An 18,099-nucleotide genomic window follows, 5' to 3' on the forward strand; every position below is an offset into this window, starting at 1 on the left:
TGACCAAAAAGCAGTGTATAAACATCGCTATTGCATATTCACACTATGCTCTCTGTCGGCAGAGCATGTCCACTCGTAGTGCTCTAGCATTGACAGTGTTACTCTCCACCTTATACCACTGTGACTTCTGGGTTGGCAGAATGGATTGCAGTGCATCATGGGTGCTGGCTCAATGTGCCATGATGCATTGGTTTTGGTCCCAGCATTCCATGGTCTTCCAGCTTCGGTTTGCAGCATTTTTCAATGGTTCTTGTTCGCTGTCTGCCCGCCATCTCTGTGTGGAAAGGATGGAGCCTGCACTGCTCTCCAATGCTCTGCTAACTGTCATTAACACATCGCCGAAGGCAGTGCAGTTAATCATAAAGTTCCTAACTGAATAGGATTCAGACTAGCCTGACTTCCCGGGTGACATGGATAGGAGCGACTTACGATTACTTTTGCAATTCATGGAGCAGCTGCACATGGTGGACTGTTGCTTTTGGGCTCGGGAAACAAGCATTGAATGGTGGGATTGCATCGTTATGCAGGTCTAGGATGATGAGCAGTGGCTACAGAATTTTCAGACGAGGAAGGCCATGTCCTAGAGTTGTGTGTAGAGCTCGCCCCAGCACTGTGACGCAAGGACACCAAAATGAGAGCTGGCCTCTCGGTGGAGAAGTGCGTGGCAATTGCAGTGTGGAAGCAGGCAACTCCAGACTGCTACAAGTCAGTCGCTAATCACTGTGGAGTGGGGAAATAGACTGTTGGGGCTGCATTCAGGCAAGTGTGCAGGAACATTAATCTCATCCTGCTTTGACACACCATGACGCTTGGCAATGTGCGTGAAATAGTGGATGGCTTTGCGGAAATGGGTTTTCCTAACTGTGGTGGGACGATAGATGGCACATACATTCCAATTTTGGCGCCGGACCACCTTGCAATGGAATGCATCAATAAAAAGGGGTATTGAAGGTGCTTGCGGATCACCCCTGTCGTTTCACTGATATATATGCTAGTTGGTCTGGGAATGTCCACGATGCACATATTTTCAGGAACGCTGGCCTGTATAGAAAGCTGCAGATGGGGACTTTATTTCCAGAACAGAAGATTCTAGTGGGGAATGTTGAAATGCCCATAGTGATCCTGGGAGACCCAGCTCACCTTACTCCCATGGCTCATGAAGCAGTACACAGGAAACCTGGATAGCAGTAAGGAGTGCTTCAACAATAGATTGAATAGGTGCAGGATGACCGTGGAATGTTTGTCTGGAGATTAACGGCTTGATGGTGATGCGTTTAGGGCAGGTTAGACCTCAATGAGGAGACTATTCCCATTGTCATAACCACCTGTTGTACGTTGCATAATATTTGTGAAGCTAAGGGTGAAAGATTTGTTCAGGGATGGATTGCTGAGGCACAGCACCTGGCAACTGATTTTTGAGCACTCTGATACTAGGGCTATTAGAGGGGCACAACAAGGGGCAGTCTGAATCATAGAAGCTTTGAGGCAACACTTTGAGAATGAGAATCAATAATGTATATTTCTACGCTGCAAACTGCAGTGGTTCATTAAATTGAATTTTCCTAGGAAGCACTTTCAATTATTTGTGATCTAGGATTTCAGTAAGCAAAGCATTAAACTTCCTTTGTTATCTTGCTGCCACCTGCTATCTCAATTTTTAGGGCCTAAATAAAGATCAATTATCTTTCAGATACACACAAACACTTGGTGGGACAAGAAGGGAGCAGAGAAGGACAGACTGTAGGAGCTGGGCATAGGTCCAGCAATCATTTTGAAAGGGGGGTGGAGTGAATGGGAAACTGAGAAGTTCTGGGAAGTGTCAGGGAATGCGGGGGGGGGAGGGGCTTGAAAACAGTTCTGAATTTGCTGTAGGGGAGCATGGGCATGCATCAGTTCTGACAGCAGCTTTATGAGGGACTTGAGCATCTCTGTTTGCTGCTCCATTACGTTTATCATTCGCTCAGTGGGGTCCTTAATTAGGTAATGATTTTCTTTTCTGTCCTGCCTTTGAACATGCCCTCCTTGCTCCGTCTTGGACACTTTATCTGGCGGAGGCACTCTGTCTGCGTATAGGGGGTTTCCCCTGAAAGCCATATCTGCAGAAGCACAAGAAACAATACACAAGCGTGATTGTTCGTTCACGCACAGCATTGAATCATTGCAATTTAGCACAGCTCTTGTAACATACCAAGCACTTTCTCAGTGTCCCTTGGCAAACACATGTCTCTGTGAACACCCCCGGCCTGGTAAGTTTAGCCAGCAGGGGTCTTGTACCTGGGGTAAACAGCGGTGGTGCTTATGGAAAGGACGCAGTGCAGGCGATGAGGGACAATATTGTAAATTCTATAACCCTTTTCCACAGGGGTCATTGAAGCAGATATCTCACTCTTGAAGGTAACTAGGGAAGCAAGGCTGCATCTGCTGCATGCTTGCGGCTTCTGACCCTATGTCTGTGTTCTTTGCCTGTGTGCCACTTTGGTCCCTGCAGGTGATTGCCGAGTGGCATGGGAAAGCTTCATTCAATGCAGGAAGGAACAAAGCAGCTCTGCCAAGGAACGTCCAGCAGAGAATTGCCGAGTACCTACAGGAAAGTTTCCTATCGATCTCTCTAGAGGATTCCCATGAAAAGTTGGTGTCCATCAACTCACCGTTCTGCTGTATTGCTTATCTGCACACAGAAAAGTCCAGCACACAGAAACACATTTCTATCCCTGCAGCCATCATGTAACCAAGCACCACTGACTTTAAAAAACAAAACTTACCAAGCATCTCCTCTCTTGCTTCTTGCTTGCTGGACTGTGTGTGTCAGGACTGGCTAGACCACTCTGGAGTTAGAACAGTTCTTAAATGGCCTGATGACCCCACTGTAGGCACCACAGCATCCTGTAACTCCACCTTCTCGTCCACGACTTCATCCTCTGGATTAGGTCCGCTTTCCACTACCTCAGACCCCGCCAAAGTCTCCACTGGGTTCTTGGTGGACCACTGAGTATGATACCCAACTCCTTATAGAACTGGCAGGCCTTGGGCACAGCACTGGAGCAACGGTTTGCCTCCCTTGCCTTCTGGTATGCCTTATCTTCACTCTGCATTGCACTGTGTCCCGATTGTACCCCTTTTCACACAAGCCATGAGAAATCTGCCTGTCGGTATCGAAATTCCTATGGCTGTAGCACAGCTGGGACTGGACAACCTCCTCTCCCCATATACTCGAGATCCAACAGTTTCGCATTGATCCAAGCAGGAGAGCTTTTGCCATGTAGCATCTCCATAGTTAAGTGGGAAGATGTAATATGAGCTCTGCATGCCAAGCAAGCAGGAAGTGGAACTTCAAAAATTAGTGGGGCTTTAAAGGGGGAGGGGTGGGAAAGGTTGTTTACCTGGCTGCAGGGCAGCGGAGTTCGAACTGCTAACCAGAGTGGTCAGCATGGACATCACCTCCTGGAAGTCATTTATAGTGGCAAAACCAAGCACGGTGTCTACACTGGCATTTTGCCGCTAAAACATTAGCACAAAAAACCTGTCTCTCATCAAGGTGGTTTTGTTTTGTTGCCAAAAGCTGCCTTTTGCCAACAAAACTTTCTAATGTAGACAAAGCCTTAGGTTTGGGGCCCCTGGTGCTAGGCATTGTACCAGGACATATGAAGAGACAGTGCTTTCCTCAGAAAACTTGTACGTTGCAAATATCAGCAAAACTGCTTTTGTCATGTAATGTAACTATTGGAAATATGATAGGTCAAAAGTGCAGTATGAAATATAATTTTCAGACTTCTTATTACAGACCCAGTAAATAAATCAGACAGACATTCTGCAGTTTTAAATTAGAGCATAAGAATGGCCATACTGGGTCTGACCAAAGGTCCATCCAGCCCAGTATCCTGTCTGCCTACAGTGGCCAATGCTAGATGCCCCAGAGGGAGTGAACCTAACAGGTAATGATCAAGTGATCTCTCTCCTGCCATCCATCTCCACCCTCTGACAAACAGAGGTTAGGGACACTAGATATTGTTTATAAATCTGAGTTCAAAGCGTTTCAATTTAAGGATTTTTTTATATGTTTGAGTTAAATTTTAACTATTGGTTTAAAAAAGTTAGTCTTAAATAAATAGCTGAATACATTAAGAAATGGTTATGAATTTTTAAACATACAAATAAAGAGGATAAAATGGAAGGTGTTAGGAGTTTGGGTAAAATTTTCTTGCTCCCCTAAAACATATCCTCAATCATAGAATCATAGAATATCAGGGTTGGAAGGGACCTCAGGAGGTCATTTAGTCCAACCCCTTGCTCAAAGCAGGACCGATCCCTGACTGAATACTGGCATTCAGTCACTGGAGTCATGAAAATGGAAACATTTTTAAAAACATTAGTCATTTTTATGGTAAAATGTATAATCTTTGAGCTCATATGAAAATAAATTTGAAGAAATTATTTTTCTTATATGAAGAATTTCTATTCCTAATATTAATAGGTAGATGAAGTATCCCATCTGCTTGTCCTGTTCTTGGTTATTATGGTTCAGATTAGAACTATTACTTACAAAATGGCCTAGAGAAAAGGAATATAGTGTGCCCTTGATAACTATAAGTTATGTGTGTACTCTAATGGCAAGTTCCAGACTTAGTTAATAGTGGTATATCAGTTATATCCAGAATTTACATACTTGGGGTCCTAATGTTGGGCATCTAAATAAGTAGCCTGATTTTTTTAGGGGTGCTGACCACTCCAGATGGAGCTTCGGGTGCTTATACCCTCTTAACAACCAAATCCCTGAAGGTGCTTAAAATGTACTTAGTTGCCTAACTGTGTGCACTAAATTTAAATTTATCTATATCCATGCCCTATAGGTAGAGCAGAAAACCACTTCGGTAGGTTTCTGGTATACCTTCAGCTGCTTCTTCTTGACACTTCCCAGAGGTCCCCAATCTTTCTTCACTTATTCAATGATTGCAACCAGTATCTTGGGAACAGGCTTTCTTTTGTCCTAAACCTTTGACAAATTGCCCCTTTCTGCCTCTCCCATAAAGATGATTCTAGTTGTCTTTCAGAACTAATTATAGTGAATTTCCTACAAAAGATTGAAATAAAAATATTTTTAAATTATCAGAAACTTGATTTAATGTGATAAGTAGATTTGATTTAATTTGAGAAGTTGAAGAATCTAACAGAAATCTTTGATTTACATGAGAAATAAGTCAAGAGAATGAAAATGTGCACATCTTTAAAGGTCCTATGAACGTTCTCCAGGCTGCATGCAGTATAGTTGTAGCCATGTCTGACCCAGGATGTTAGAGAAACAAGGTGAGTGAGGTAATATCTTCTATTGGATCCACTTCTGTTGATGAGAGAGAGAAGCTTTCAAGCCACACAGAGCTCTTCTTCAGGTCTGGGAAATTTACTCCCAACATCACAGCAAAATGCAAGGAGGAACAGATGGTTTAGCATAAGTAGTTATCTTACCCACCTTGTCTTTCCATTCTCCAAGCTGTCAGTTTATCTTTTTTTTTCCCATGATGTACTTCATCTCTTTAACACTGACATGTCAGTCTGTCTTAGCCACCGACTTCTCAGAGGTCCTTCTTAATTGTTTGGTTATTTTAAAATAAGGTGTGAAATAGCATTTCTGCATTATCCATGGAAACACGTTGCAGTCAGAAAGAAACAAGATTGTTCTGGTGCAGTAGTATGGATGTGTTTGGTTTGTGTGTGTGGTCTGTGTTTTGGTTGCATGCCACAGTGAGGCTAGAAATTATTATATACAATTATTTCAATGAAATCTTCCCATTCTCTAGATTCACTTTTATTTTTTTCATTTTCCTTTTAGGTACCACATGGTCACTTTAATGCTGAATATATATGTGAGAAGAAAGATCTTGGTCAAAATAAAGCTTACTTGCCTGTAAATTTTCCCATCTCCCTTGAAAGTCATTTTTATGTTGACTTTGTAACGTGAAGAGAATGCACCTCTCTTCTGTCAATCCGAACACTTAGGGACAGTTCATTCTGTCAGCAGATAGACAATACACTTAGAAATTTTTTTGTGAGGTCATGCTTGTGTATATGGGATTTGCTGGATCACAGAGCTCATCTGTTTGTCTTCAGCATGTGCATCCAGTGGTTTAAGTGGCATGACACATGAATGACGCTCCCAAACCTAGACAAGGTAATGTTATGATGAGTTCTGAATGTCGAGGGTCAATATGGTTCCCAACATGGGGAAATTTTTTTCTCAAATTTAACTTTGTGAAAAACATAGAAAATTACATCCAAAAAGACTATATTAAAAAAAACAAACATTATGGTTGCAAAGTTAAGCACCCAAAAATTAGGAAATGTCAGAATTAACGAATTAACTGTAAACTAATATTATTAACTGGGGTTTGAATAGAGACTGGGAGTGGCTGGGTCATTACACATTGAATCTATTTCCCTAAGTTAAGAATCCTCACACCTTCTTGTCAACTGTCTAAATGGGCCATCTTGATTATCACTACGGAAGTTCTTTTTCTCCTGCTGATAATAGCTCATCTTAACTAATTAGCCTCTCACAGTTTGTATGGCAACTTCCAACTTACCTATGTGTGTGTGTAATATCTCTTACAATATGTTCCATTCTATGCATCCGATGAAATGGGCTGTAACCCACAAAAGCTTATGCTCTAATAAATTTTAGTCTCTAAGGTGCCACAAGTACTCCTGTTCGTTTTTGCAGATACAGACTAACACGGCTGCTACTCTGAAACCTGTCCGAATTAAGGTTGCCTGTGGATCTTTAATTTGTTTTCCTAATTTGCAGTGATACACTTTTTAATTGCATGAACACACATTTTTTCCAAAAGACCCCTGCCTCACACAGTGCACAGGATGGAGTATGCTCTGGGAATGAATCAGGGCTGTGTAGTGAATGAAGTTATATAAGACCCCCTCCATCACTTGTTGCGGAAGGTGTGAAGTGAATGAGGCAGAAGACTGCAGGAAAAGAGATGAATCTGATCATTAAGGCAGTTGAATGCTGCTCTAGAGAACTGGATTCTTCCTATGTGATGCTAGACAAGTGATGTAGACCAAAATTTCAGCTGGCCAGTGTTTCTCATTTTTTTGGGACCCTGAGATCTGATTTGCAGAGTGCTAAGCACTCATCTACAACTGAGGTCAATGGGAGCTCTTCCCTGAACATATAAAGTGTGATATAACGCTAAATACTCTGAAAAGTCAGGCCCTCGCCTTCTCAAATTGGGCACACAAAATTAGATGACTAATGCCAAAATTGTCAATTATCTATTTTAGGTCTTTATACTGCTGCCTGTCATGGTAGTATCTGAGCCAGTTCCACATAAAATCAAATAACAATGCAGAAGTCCTTAGTGAACTTCATGGAATCTTTGGCATGTCTCAATTTTAGGGGTCAAAACTTGGCTTGGAGTCTGTTTTTTGTTTGGCAGAGGGAGGTTGGTAGGTATTTATGAATAGAATGGGGACATTGTGTTCTGAGCAGCACTTCAGAAGGAAGGACTTTCTCAAAGAGGAAAGTTCTACATTGTTTCCTAAAGATGGTCACACATGGGGGCAGCCCGGCTCCTCCTTCAGTTCCATAGACCACTGGTGGTAAGGAGTGTTTGTGTTTCCTGTGAACAAAACTACTTGATTCTAACCGCTGGTACTCAGATTTAAAGTACTTCGACGTTCTTTTTATTTTCGTTCTGTATTTCATTTTCAGATTTAGTTCTCAGTTTGATTTTTCCAGTCTGGTGGGTCTGTGGACCCTGCCAGGTACTGGGGGAGCCTATGTCTGTCAGTGACCCTCATTCCCCCTATTTCAAATCTTTGGGTGAGGGCCATATTAGAGCCAAGTACTCCATTTGTCACAGCTTCAAGACTAGACTGAGGAAGCTGAGAGAGGAGTGTTTCCCATGTATTCTGATGCAGGCTGCTTTTAGACTGGCATCAGAGGCCCCTTGATCAACCAAGGCATGCTTTTAAAAGTCTCCTTGCTGGAGTGCTCCCCACACTGTGGGTACAGAGAGAGGCCGCAGGAGATTCCTGTCATCCAGGAGGGTAGTCTTTGATGCACAAGACATCAGAGCAGACCCGGCTTCAAAACATAGCAGAAGTTGGCATCAGTGTGTGGGATTCTTCCATAGAAGGTTGTTCCAGTACCAACGGTAGAGAGCATCCTTTGGCTCATCGCTCTGGTATTGGCTCATTCAGAGTAGGGATGTGAAATATTAAAATGGTTAACTGATAAGCACTAGTCTTACCATTAACCAACCCTAACTGTTAACTCCCAGCCCTGGGCCGGCTGGAGCAGCTCCAGCCACACCGGCCAACTCTAGCCCCAGCTCCACTCCCCAGGCCAGCTAGCCAGCTGGAGCAGCACCAGCCCAGAGCAGCCCCGGCCCCTCTCACTTTAATCAGTTGACAGGTTACACGATATAATTTTAATCGTTTAAACGGTTACCTTTATAAACTAGATTTACATCCTTAATTCAGAGAGACCTGATCTGTTGACTCTGGTGCCTTCTCAGGGACTAATGAGACTACTTGCTTCTTCAGTGGCAGCAGAGCAATCATCCCTGATCACTACAGGACAGTAGCCCATGTCTGTACTGACTGTCGAAGAGTCTATGCCATGGCCAGTGATTGTTGTACCTGTTTACCACCATCACTGTTACTTAGGACAAAAGCCCCAGGTCAGGGGCACAGAAAATCCTTTTCTAGGGCCACCAGCTTTGGTTTCAACACTATTTTTCTGTCTCCTCTGGTTTGGTTCAGAACCCGGACCCTGCACGTGGTGTGTTATCAGCAGCTAAGAAGCCATCCATGCTTCCTCCGGTGCTGCATCTCTGACATAGATCAAGATCTCGATCGCTGGGGACCCCTTCCTGGTACCATGCCACCCTGGTTCTTGGAATACTTCGATTTCTTGTCAGACTCAAAGTAGTCTCTCAGGTATATCCATAATGAGAGTCCAAACCTTCCTCTTGGTTCCACTCTCACCGGTGTTGTTTTGAGAAGAGTTCAGCCAGAGTGTTCAGCGCTTGGGACAGACATACCTGGGGCCTGGTACCATACATCCCCGTCCGTGGCCTGTTGGATGCCATGGGGGGACGCCCCCAGCATCCAGTTCTATATTGCCAATACTTCATATGAGTTAGATCCTCCAGGAGGGAGCCTTCTCATGCTGGTTGATACTGATCAGCTTTTGGACTCTTAGGTTACAGGACTTACTTCAGCCTTCTCTTGAGCCACACCCTGTTCTGATACTGCAACAACAGCCATGGGAGCTATCTCCTTTGCTTAAGGCATCTTCCTCATTACTGATGAGGCTCTAGTATTGGAGAGATCATCTCCAGTACCGGATGACTGCGGTATATCAAGAGGTCCTCAGGAAAATGGCAGCTTTTTTGGATATTTAAGTGGGTGAGTTATTTAAGAGAATACCCAGAAGCTCTCTGAAGTTTTCCATTCCACAGAGTCAGGAAAGGTGGTCCTGCCTATAAATAGGGTCGTTATGCAGCTGGCCAAAATCTTCTGTTTCACGTGTAGCCAAAAGAGCAGAAAAGAAATATTGGGTTCCATCTTATGGGTTTGAACTATTCTGTTTACGTCCCGCACCTGGCTCATTAGTTATGGATGCGGTGAATGAGAGAAGCTGTCAGGACTGGGCTACGGCTATCCCCAAAGACACAGATGCCAAAAATGTGACCATTTTGGTAGAATGGGTTATTCTACGATGAGTTTATAATTCCTTATTGCTAATCACCATGTTCTGTTGTGGAGATATGACTATCTAATTGGAAAGAGTCCAGTTTTACTTGCGTGTCACTCAGAGATGCCTCATCTTTCAATCAGTTCTTCAGGCTTCTTTGGACATGGTGGATTTTGCATGGGCAGTGACTATGTACCATTCCTCCTGGTTGCAGTCATTGAGGATTCCTGTGGAGGTGCAGCAGACAATTGGGGACCTCCCCTTTGAGGTATCTTTCTTTTATCTAAAACAGATGAGACTTTGCATTCCCTGAAGGACTTGAGAGGAATTGTGAAGTTTTTGAACCTCTATATGCAGGTGATGAAAAGGACAAAATATAATTCTCAAAACGTCCTAGACAGCAGTATTACATCTTCCAGGAGGCTGATGATCTAAGAGGAGGCAAAGGTCACAGAAGAGAAGGCCAATGCCTTCTACTTCCTTGGTTTCTTCATTTAGATGTCCTCAGGACTCAAAGCAGCTGATTTGACTCTTATGTCAAAGACAGCATGCTACCTGACCAGGATTTCACTGGCCATTCCCCACTTTTCTGGGACAGGTTATCCCATTTTCTACATGTGATAGTTCATCACCTTGCACAAATGGGTACTAAGCCTGGTGCAATTGGGATACATCCTGCAGTTCCTTTCTATTTCCCTTCTACTATCCAGTCCATCTCCAGGGACCTCCTCATGAGTCTGTACTAAAATAAAAAATGCAAACCTTACGTTCTTCAGAGGCCTTAGAGGAGGTGACCCTTCTACATCAGGGCAGGGGTATGGATTCCAATTATTTTCTAATACCCAAGGCCAAAGGAGAACTCAGTCCCATCGTAGACTTTTGGAACCTGAACAAGTAAAGAAGATAAGGAGCAGAATGGTATTCATGGCTACAATTATCTCCTCCCTAGATCTGGGAGACTGGTGTGCTGCCATTGACTTACAGGTTGCCTACTTCCATGTGGGTATTGATCCTGGCCACAGGAAGTTCCTGAGTTCTTCTTGTGCCAGAACATTCCTGCCACTTCCCAGGTATGTCCTTCAAGGATCATCATCAGATTCTTAGGTCAAGTAGATGCATGTACATGCATGACTGCTCAGGGCACTGCAGGCTTGGCTCAAGTCAGTCTGTCATCCTCCGTTTCACCTCCTAGACAAGTTGGTATGCATCTTGGACAGGATGTTGGACTGGTGGATGAGCCAAGACTGTGTGTGTAGAAGTTCCCTTCTCTCCCCCCTCCCTTCCATCACGTTAATAATGGATACCTTGGCCAGAGGGTGGGGAGCATATCTGAGTGACCTGTAATCTCGGGGATTGTGGACTGCCCATGATTCCAGGTTATACATAAACGTATTTGAGTTGTGCACAATATTCCATGCCTGTGAGCAGTTCCTGCCTCATTAATTCAGGGCAAGACTGTGTAGGTACTTATTGACAGTGTCACAGAGGTGTTTCATGTGAACAAACAAGGAGGTACCAAGTCCCGAGAAGGAGAGTAACCTTTTTTCCTTCTGTGCTTTTACCATAGACTCAAGAATGGCCTATTGAGGTTAGAGAGAGACAGGAGCACCATCACAGGTATAAACCAATGTCGGGAGCAAGGGTATAATTAAGGAAAGCAAGCTGTTGATGTTATGGGCAGAGAAACATAGAGGCGCCCCATAAGAAAAGGACCTGGGGATTACAGTGGATGAGAAGCTGGATATGAGTCAGCAGTGTGCCCTTGTTGCCAAGAAGGCCAATGGCATATTGGGCTGTATTAGTAGGAGCATTGCCAGCAGATTGAGGGAAGTGATTATTCCCCTCTATTCAGCACTGGTGAGGCCACACCTGGAGTATTGCGTCCAGTTTTGGTCCCCCCATTACAGAAGAGATGTGTACAAATTGGAGAGAGTCCTGCGGAGGGCAACGAAAATGATGAAGGGGCTGAGGCACATGACTTATGAGGAGAGGCTGAGGGAACTGGGCTTATTTAGTCTGTAGAAGAAGAGTGAAGGGAAATTTGATAGCAGCCTTCAACTACCTGAAGCGGGGTTCCAAAGAGGATGAAGCTGCTCTATTCTCAGTGGTGGCAGATGACAGAACAAGAAGCAATGGTCTCAAGTTGCGGTGCGGGGAGGTCTAGGTTGGATATTAGGAAACACAGTTTTACTAGGAGGGTGGTGAAGCACTGAAATGGGTTACCTAGGGAGGTGGTGGAATCTCCATCCTTAGAGGTTTTTAAGGCCCAGCTTGACAAAGCCCTGGCTGGGATGATTTAGTTGCGGTTGGTCCTGCTTGGAGCAGGGGGTTGCACTAGATGATCTCCTGAGATCTCTTCCAACACTAATATTCTATGATAAGTAGTTTGCATCGCCTGAACACACTCTCATATATCTGCTCCCCTCACACACAATCTCTCTCACTTCCCCAACACACTCTCTTTCTGTCTCTCCCTCTCCCCACTCACACTCTCCCCTCCCCCCATACACTTCAGTTGAAAAGTGGCTGGCTATCTAGTAGGATGCCCATGGAATGGTGGGATTGAGAAACCTGCATCATGTGATGCTATACCTGCCCCATGAGGCATTGTAAACCCTTCCCAAAGCACCCTGCAGCCAGTTGCACGATGGGATAGCTACCCACAGTGCACTGCTCTGTCAATGCAAGAGCTACTTATGTGGATGTGCTCTGCCAACACAAGAAGCATAGTGTGGACATGTAACACTGGTTTGTTTAAAGCGCTTTAATTAAAGCGGCGTAACTTCTGTCAGCAAAACTTGGTAGTGTAGACAAGGCCTTAGAGTGGAACATCAAAACTTGAATATTTAGAGTGAATTTGTCACATCTGGAGTGTATTATATTCTGAGTCTTTGTTCCCTGATTCACTGTTCTCTCTCTCATATTTTTTTAAAGCTGGAGAAAAGCATTTTGTGTGCTTTTGAGAACATCAAATTGGAGCTTCCTTTTAGAAGGCTACCTTACTTAATTTTACTCCACAAGTTCTCTAGTTCTTAAAGTTCCCAGGCATCTAATTCAAGAAACATTGATGAGAGACATAGCTCCAATTTTATGTGTTTTTATTAACTATACCTAGCTGTAAACTAAAATAAAGGTATACAAACACATTGTTATTGTCCCCTGCAAAAAAATCCAAATAACTAGGTTAAAAATAAAATAGATTAAAATACAGTAATTTCACATCAGTAAACAATTATGCAACATATAAAAAATTGGTTGTTTATAAATTGACTTCTAAAACACAAAAAAATTGGGAGCCAATTCAGTATTCAAACAGTTTGGTCAAACAAGGAACATGCAGGGGAGAAAAAATTCCAGTTGAGTTCGCTAAGATTTATTTATAAACCCAAAGAAACCACCTTGTTATTTCGTTAATATCAGAGTTTTAGTTATCTCCCTCTCCTGCTTGGTGGCTGGCTACAGGTATTCCCATACACTTTATAAGGAAGACTTTGATAATCCAATTTATCTTTAACAAACCAAAAATTTCTGAGTGTTAATCTGCAAACTCCTGTAATGGAAAGCATAGATTATTTATGCTTATTTATGAATAAGCAGCTTAAGTCATAGCTGCTGTTGGGCAATTTAGGAGCTGTCCTTCGGGGGTTTACACGTGTTCAGTTGCATACTTAAGATCATGTGAACTCTTCAATCTTAAAACATTTCAAACATTTATAGAATATTGCTTGCCATAGAAAGTGATCTTCTCAGCTTCTTGTGAAGTTTGTTAGCTAGCCGGTCTCCTGGTCTACAGGCTTGTTTGTGTCTTAGTTGTTGGCTCATGAGGAGGTGGTGGAACCCAGCAACAATGGTCAGTTGCCAAAGAAGGAAGCATGGGCCTTTCTTGAAGTCACATGGCTTTGGAGGTCTGATTGTCTGGGCAAGGACAAGGGCATCAAGTCATCTTCTGTCACTACATCTAAGAGTTTATGGCCATGCTTCCACCTTCCCCTGTAACTTATTTTTGGAGTACTTTGAGTTGGAATAAGGCATTCTCCCAGAGTGGCTAGGCCAAGCAAGAGTAAGTGTATCATATGAAAACTGAGGATTCTTTCCTACTCAGCAGTTTGGATGAAAAAAACCTTTAAAGAATCCATCAAGCTTGACTAATCTGTATCTGAACATTCGCGACTGTCTACTTCAGTGGTTCTCAACCTTTCCAGACCACTACAAAAAAAAAAAAGAGTACTTGTGGCACCTTAGAGACTAACCAATTTATTTGAGCATAAGCTTTTGTGAGCTACAGCTCACTTCATCGGATGCATTCAGTGGAAAATACAGTGAGGAGATTTATATACACACACAACATGAAAAAATGGGTGTTTATCATGCACACTGTAAGGAAAGTGATCACTTAAGATGAGCTATTACCAGCAGGAGAGTGGGGAGGGGAAAGAAAACCCTTTGTAGTGATAATCTGTTCCTCAGACATTCTTATTAACTGCTGGAAATGGCCCACCTTGATTATCACTACAAAGGGTTTTTTCCCAGGAATGCCTTGCTGCTAAATGATGAACTAGCACTCGGCTGAGCCCTCAAGGGCTCTTTGTTGTAGCCTCACACTCTACAAAGCAGCATGGACTGAGGCAGGAGGGAGGAAACAATAGATACAGGGCAGTAGCTGCAAAAACTTCCCTGCAAAAACTGAACATCATGATGAGCCCAAGCTATCCAGCTGAAGCGCACCACTCCCTCCTCTTGACAGCACATGCACGGCTGCACAGGTTCTGACTTTCCAAAGTGCTGGCGGTGGGGTGGGGTGCATGTATGAGTGAGAGACGTGCATTGCCCCTTTAAGTATGCTGACCCCACTTCAAGTACGTTGCCCTTTTAAAGAGATCAGCGAGTTCAGAGAGGAAGCAACAGCTTCCAGGAAGCTCCCATCCCGCCTTCTGTCTCTGAGCCCCTCCACTCCTTTGTGTAGCAAGCACGCAGTGGGGGGGCAGGAGCAGGGAGACATCCTGATATCAGCTCCCTTCTCCCCCCTTCCCCCAGCAAGCAGGAAGGTCGCAGGAGCAGCACGGCAGTAAGGGGAGGGACAGCTGAACTGCTGCTGGGCAGCTGCAGAGCCACATACTTTACAGGAAGAAAAGGAGTACTTGTGGCACCTTAGAGACTAACCAATTTATTTGAGCATGAGCTTTCGTGAGCTACAGCTCACACGAAAGCTCATGCTCAAATAAATTGGTTAGTCTCTAAGGTGCCACAAGTACTCCTTTTCTTTTTGCGAATACAGACTAACACGGCTGTTCCTCGGATACTTTACAGGGAATTTAGGGGAGCTGTGTCGTGTCTCTCCCCCCCCCCCCCTTCTAATCCCCACAGGGAGGCTCTGCTCTTCCAGAGAATCCTGCAAACGGTGGACAAAGCAGGCAGCTGCCAAACGACATTGTAAGGGAGCATTACGCAACTTTAAACAAGCTTCTTCCCTAATAGATCAGCAACGTAACAACGTTAACCAGGACAATGTTAAGTGAGGAGTTACTGTATACCCCTTTCAGGAGTCGGATTTGGCTTGTGTACCCTCAAATTGCACCTTACTTAAAAACTACTTACAAAATCAGATATAAAAATACAAAAGTGTCACAGCATGCTATTACTGAAAAATTGCTTACTTTCTCATTTTGTCAGTATAAAATTATAGTTTGTACTGACTTCGCTAGTGCTTTTTACGTAGCCTGTTGTAAAGTAAGCAAATATCTGGATGAGTGGATGTCCCCCTGGAAGACCTCTGTGTACCACCCTGGTTCAGAACCAATCGTCTATTTACTAGTCCCCAAAATCAGTCTGCCTGGACAGACTATCCCTTTCAGGAAGCTGATTGCAAGATTTTTCTAATCTCGAACTGGACAAAAAATTGAACAAAATCATTGACCATTTTACAAAAGTTCTAATTTTTAAAATATCCATTAAATACAAAATCAGATCTTTTAAAGATGAGTTGGAACTGAATTCTATTACTTAGTTATAAACACTGGATATTTTAATCTATTTCACTTCCTTTCATCGAAGGGCATGCAAATGAGTAAAGATCCTTTTTGAAGCAACAATTTAACGTATTTTCCATTGACTAGAATAGAAATCGAAATAGTTGTTAAAATGACAATTTTACAGAGGAAAATTTTATTTTAATTTGACTGGGAGGTTGAATTCTCACAAGATCCCACAAATTGAATAATCATCATACCTTAGCTTATGTTTTAGTATTACGTATCAGAACAGCTAATGTGTGGTGTCTCAAGAAGTTTTAAATTACAGCTGCTGACAAATTTTTACAAAGACAAAACTATGTTTCAGAAAGTGACTTTTTTAATTATAATTGTTTCACAAAAATCTGCTGCCATTCTGTAAATGGGCTGATCCAGGTAACTATAAGCTAGTTAGTCTGATATGAGTCCTGGGCAAAATCTTGGAATGGTTGATGTGAGATTCAGTAAATAACGTATTCTGGGTTTTTAACATGACAGTATACGTGGGTTATGGAAAACACAATTTGTCAGACAAATCTGATACCTTTATCAACTAAACTTGTAATTTTATTAAAAGTAAATGTTGACTTACAATATACTTAAGTCAACTCCCTTATAAAAGCCGCCTACTACATGATATGCTAAAAAAAAAAAAAAATAGCACTATGCAAAGTTGATGTGCACACACTAAATGGATTAAAAACTGGTTAATTTATGGATCTGAAAGCAGAATTGTTACTGGAATCTGTCAAATGAGGGGGTTTCTGGTAGGGTACCCTAATTATCTGTTCTTGGCTCAGTGCTATTCTGTGTGTGTGTGTGTACACACACACACACACACACACACACACATATATACACACACACGCGCATTATTAGTATATGAAAGAAAATATAAAAGCTTTGCTACAGATATAAAAATTGGTGGAGTGGTAAATAAGGAGAACAAGTCAGTTGCAAGGATAAGTTCCTGGGTTAGTGGTTCTGTTGTGTGGTATGTGGTTGTTGGTGAGTATTTGCTTCAGGTTGCGGGGCTGTCTGTAGGCAAGGACTGGCCTGTCTCCCAAGATTTGTGAGAGTGTTGGGTCATCCTTTAGGATAGGTTGTAGATCCTTAATAATGCGTTGGAGGGGTTTTAGTTGGGGGCTGAAGGTGACGGCTAGTGGCGCTCCGCCATCCTCTCCGTTAGGCCTGTCCTGTAGTAGGCAACCTCCGGGAACTCCCCCGGCTCCACCAATCTGTCTCTCCACCTCCGCAGGTGGGCACCGCAGTTGCAAGAAAGCTTGACAGAGATCCCGCAGGCATCCGTCTCCGTCCGAGGGGCCGGAGCAAACGCGGCTGCACCGCAGAGCCCGGCTGCAGACGATGGACCGTGCGGTGCGGCCAGGGCGAAAGCCGGAGGCATGCAGGCAGGAACAGCGGTCAGTAGGCCTCCGGCACAGGGTGGTGTCCATGTGACCATTGTTTATTAGCACTGCAGTGTCCAGGAAGTGGACCTCCCGCGCGGACCGGACCAGGCCGAGGCCGGTGGTGGGACGGAAACCGCCGAAACCATGGTGGAACTCCCCAAGGGCCTCCCCTCCATGGGTCCAGATGATGAAGACGTCACCAACACAGCGCAAGTAGAGTAGGGGCTCCAGGGGACGAGAGCTGAGGAAGCGCCGCTCCAAATCAGCCACAAAAATGCTGGCACACTGTGGGGCCATGCGGGCACCCACAGCAGCGCCGCCGATCCGAAGGCACACACTGTCCCCAAATGTGAAGTAGCCATGGGCAAGGACAAAGCCACAAAGTCCAGCCACCAGGCCAGCCGCGACACCACCGGGGACAGTGCCCCCGACGGCCTGCAGTCCATCCCTGCGTGGAACGCTGGTGCAGAGGGCCCCCACATCCATAGTGGCCAGGATGGTGTTATCAGGAAGATCACCGATGGATTGTAGTTTCCTCAGGAAGTCAGTGGTGTCTCGAAGGTAGCTGGGAGTGCTGGTAGCGTAGGGCCTGAGGAGGGAGTCTACATAGCCAGACAATCCTGCTGTCAGGGTGCCAATGCCTGAGATGATGGGGCGCCCAGGATTTCCAGGTTTATGGATCTTGGGTAGTAGATAGAATATCCCAGGTCGGGGTTCCAGGGGTGTGTCTGTGCGGATTTGATCTTGTGCTTTTTCAGGAAGTTTCTTGAGCAAATGCTGTAGTTGCTTTTGGTAACTCTCAGTGGGATCAGAGGGTAATGGCTTGTAGAAACTCGTGTTGGAGAGCTGCCGAGCAGCCTCTTGTTCATATTCCGACCTATTCATGACGACAACAGCACCTCCTTTGTCAGCCTTTTTGATTATGATGTCAGAGTTGTTTCTGAGGCTGTGGATGGCATTGCGTTCCGCATGG

At 44.1% G+C, this 18,099-nt stretch overlaps 1 protein-coding gene across 13 annotated transcripts in view; it reads left to right on the forward strand.

Annotated features, from left to right (window-relative positions):
* The window catches only part of QKI (QKI, KH domain containing RNA binding), a 331,524-nt gene that overhangs the window by 187,877 nt on the left and 125,548 nt on the right, over positions 1–18,099 (forward strand). The window lies entirely within an intron of this gene.

Source organism: Lepidochelys kempii, chromosome 3 (assembly GCF_965140265.1).
Source record: "Lepidochelys kempii isolate rLepKem1 chromosome 3, rLepKem1.hap2, whole genome shotgun sequence".
NCBI classification, from domain to species: Eukaryota; Metazoa; Chordata; order Testudines; family Cheloniidae; genus Lepidochelys; species Lepidochelys kempii.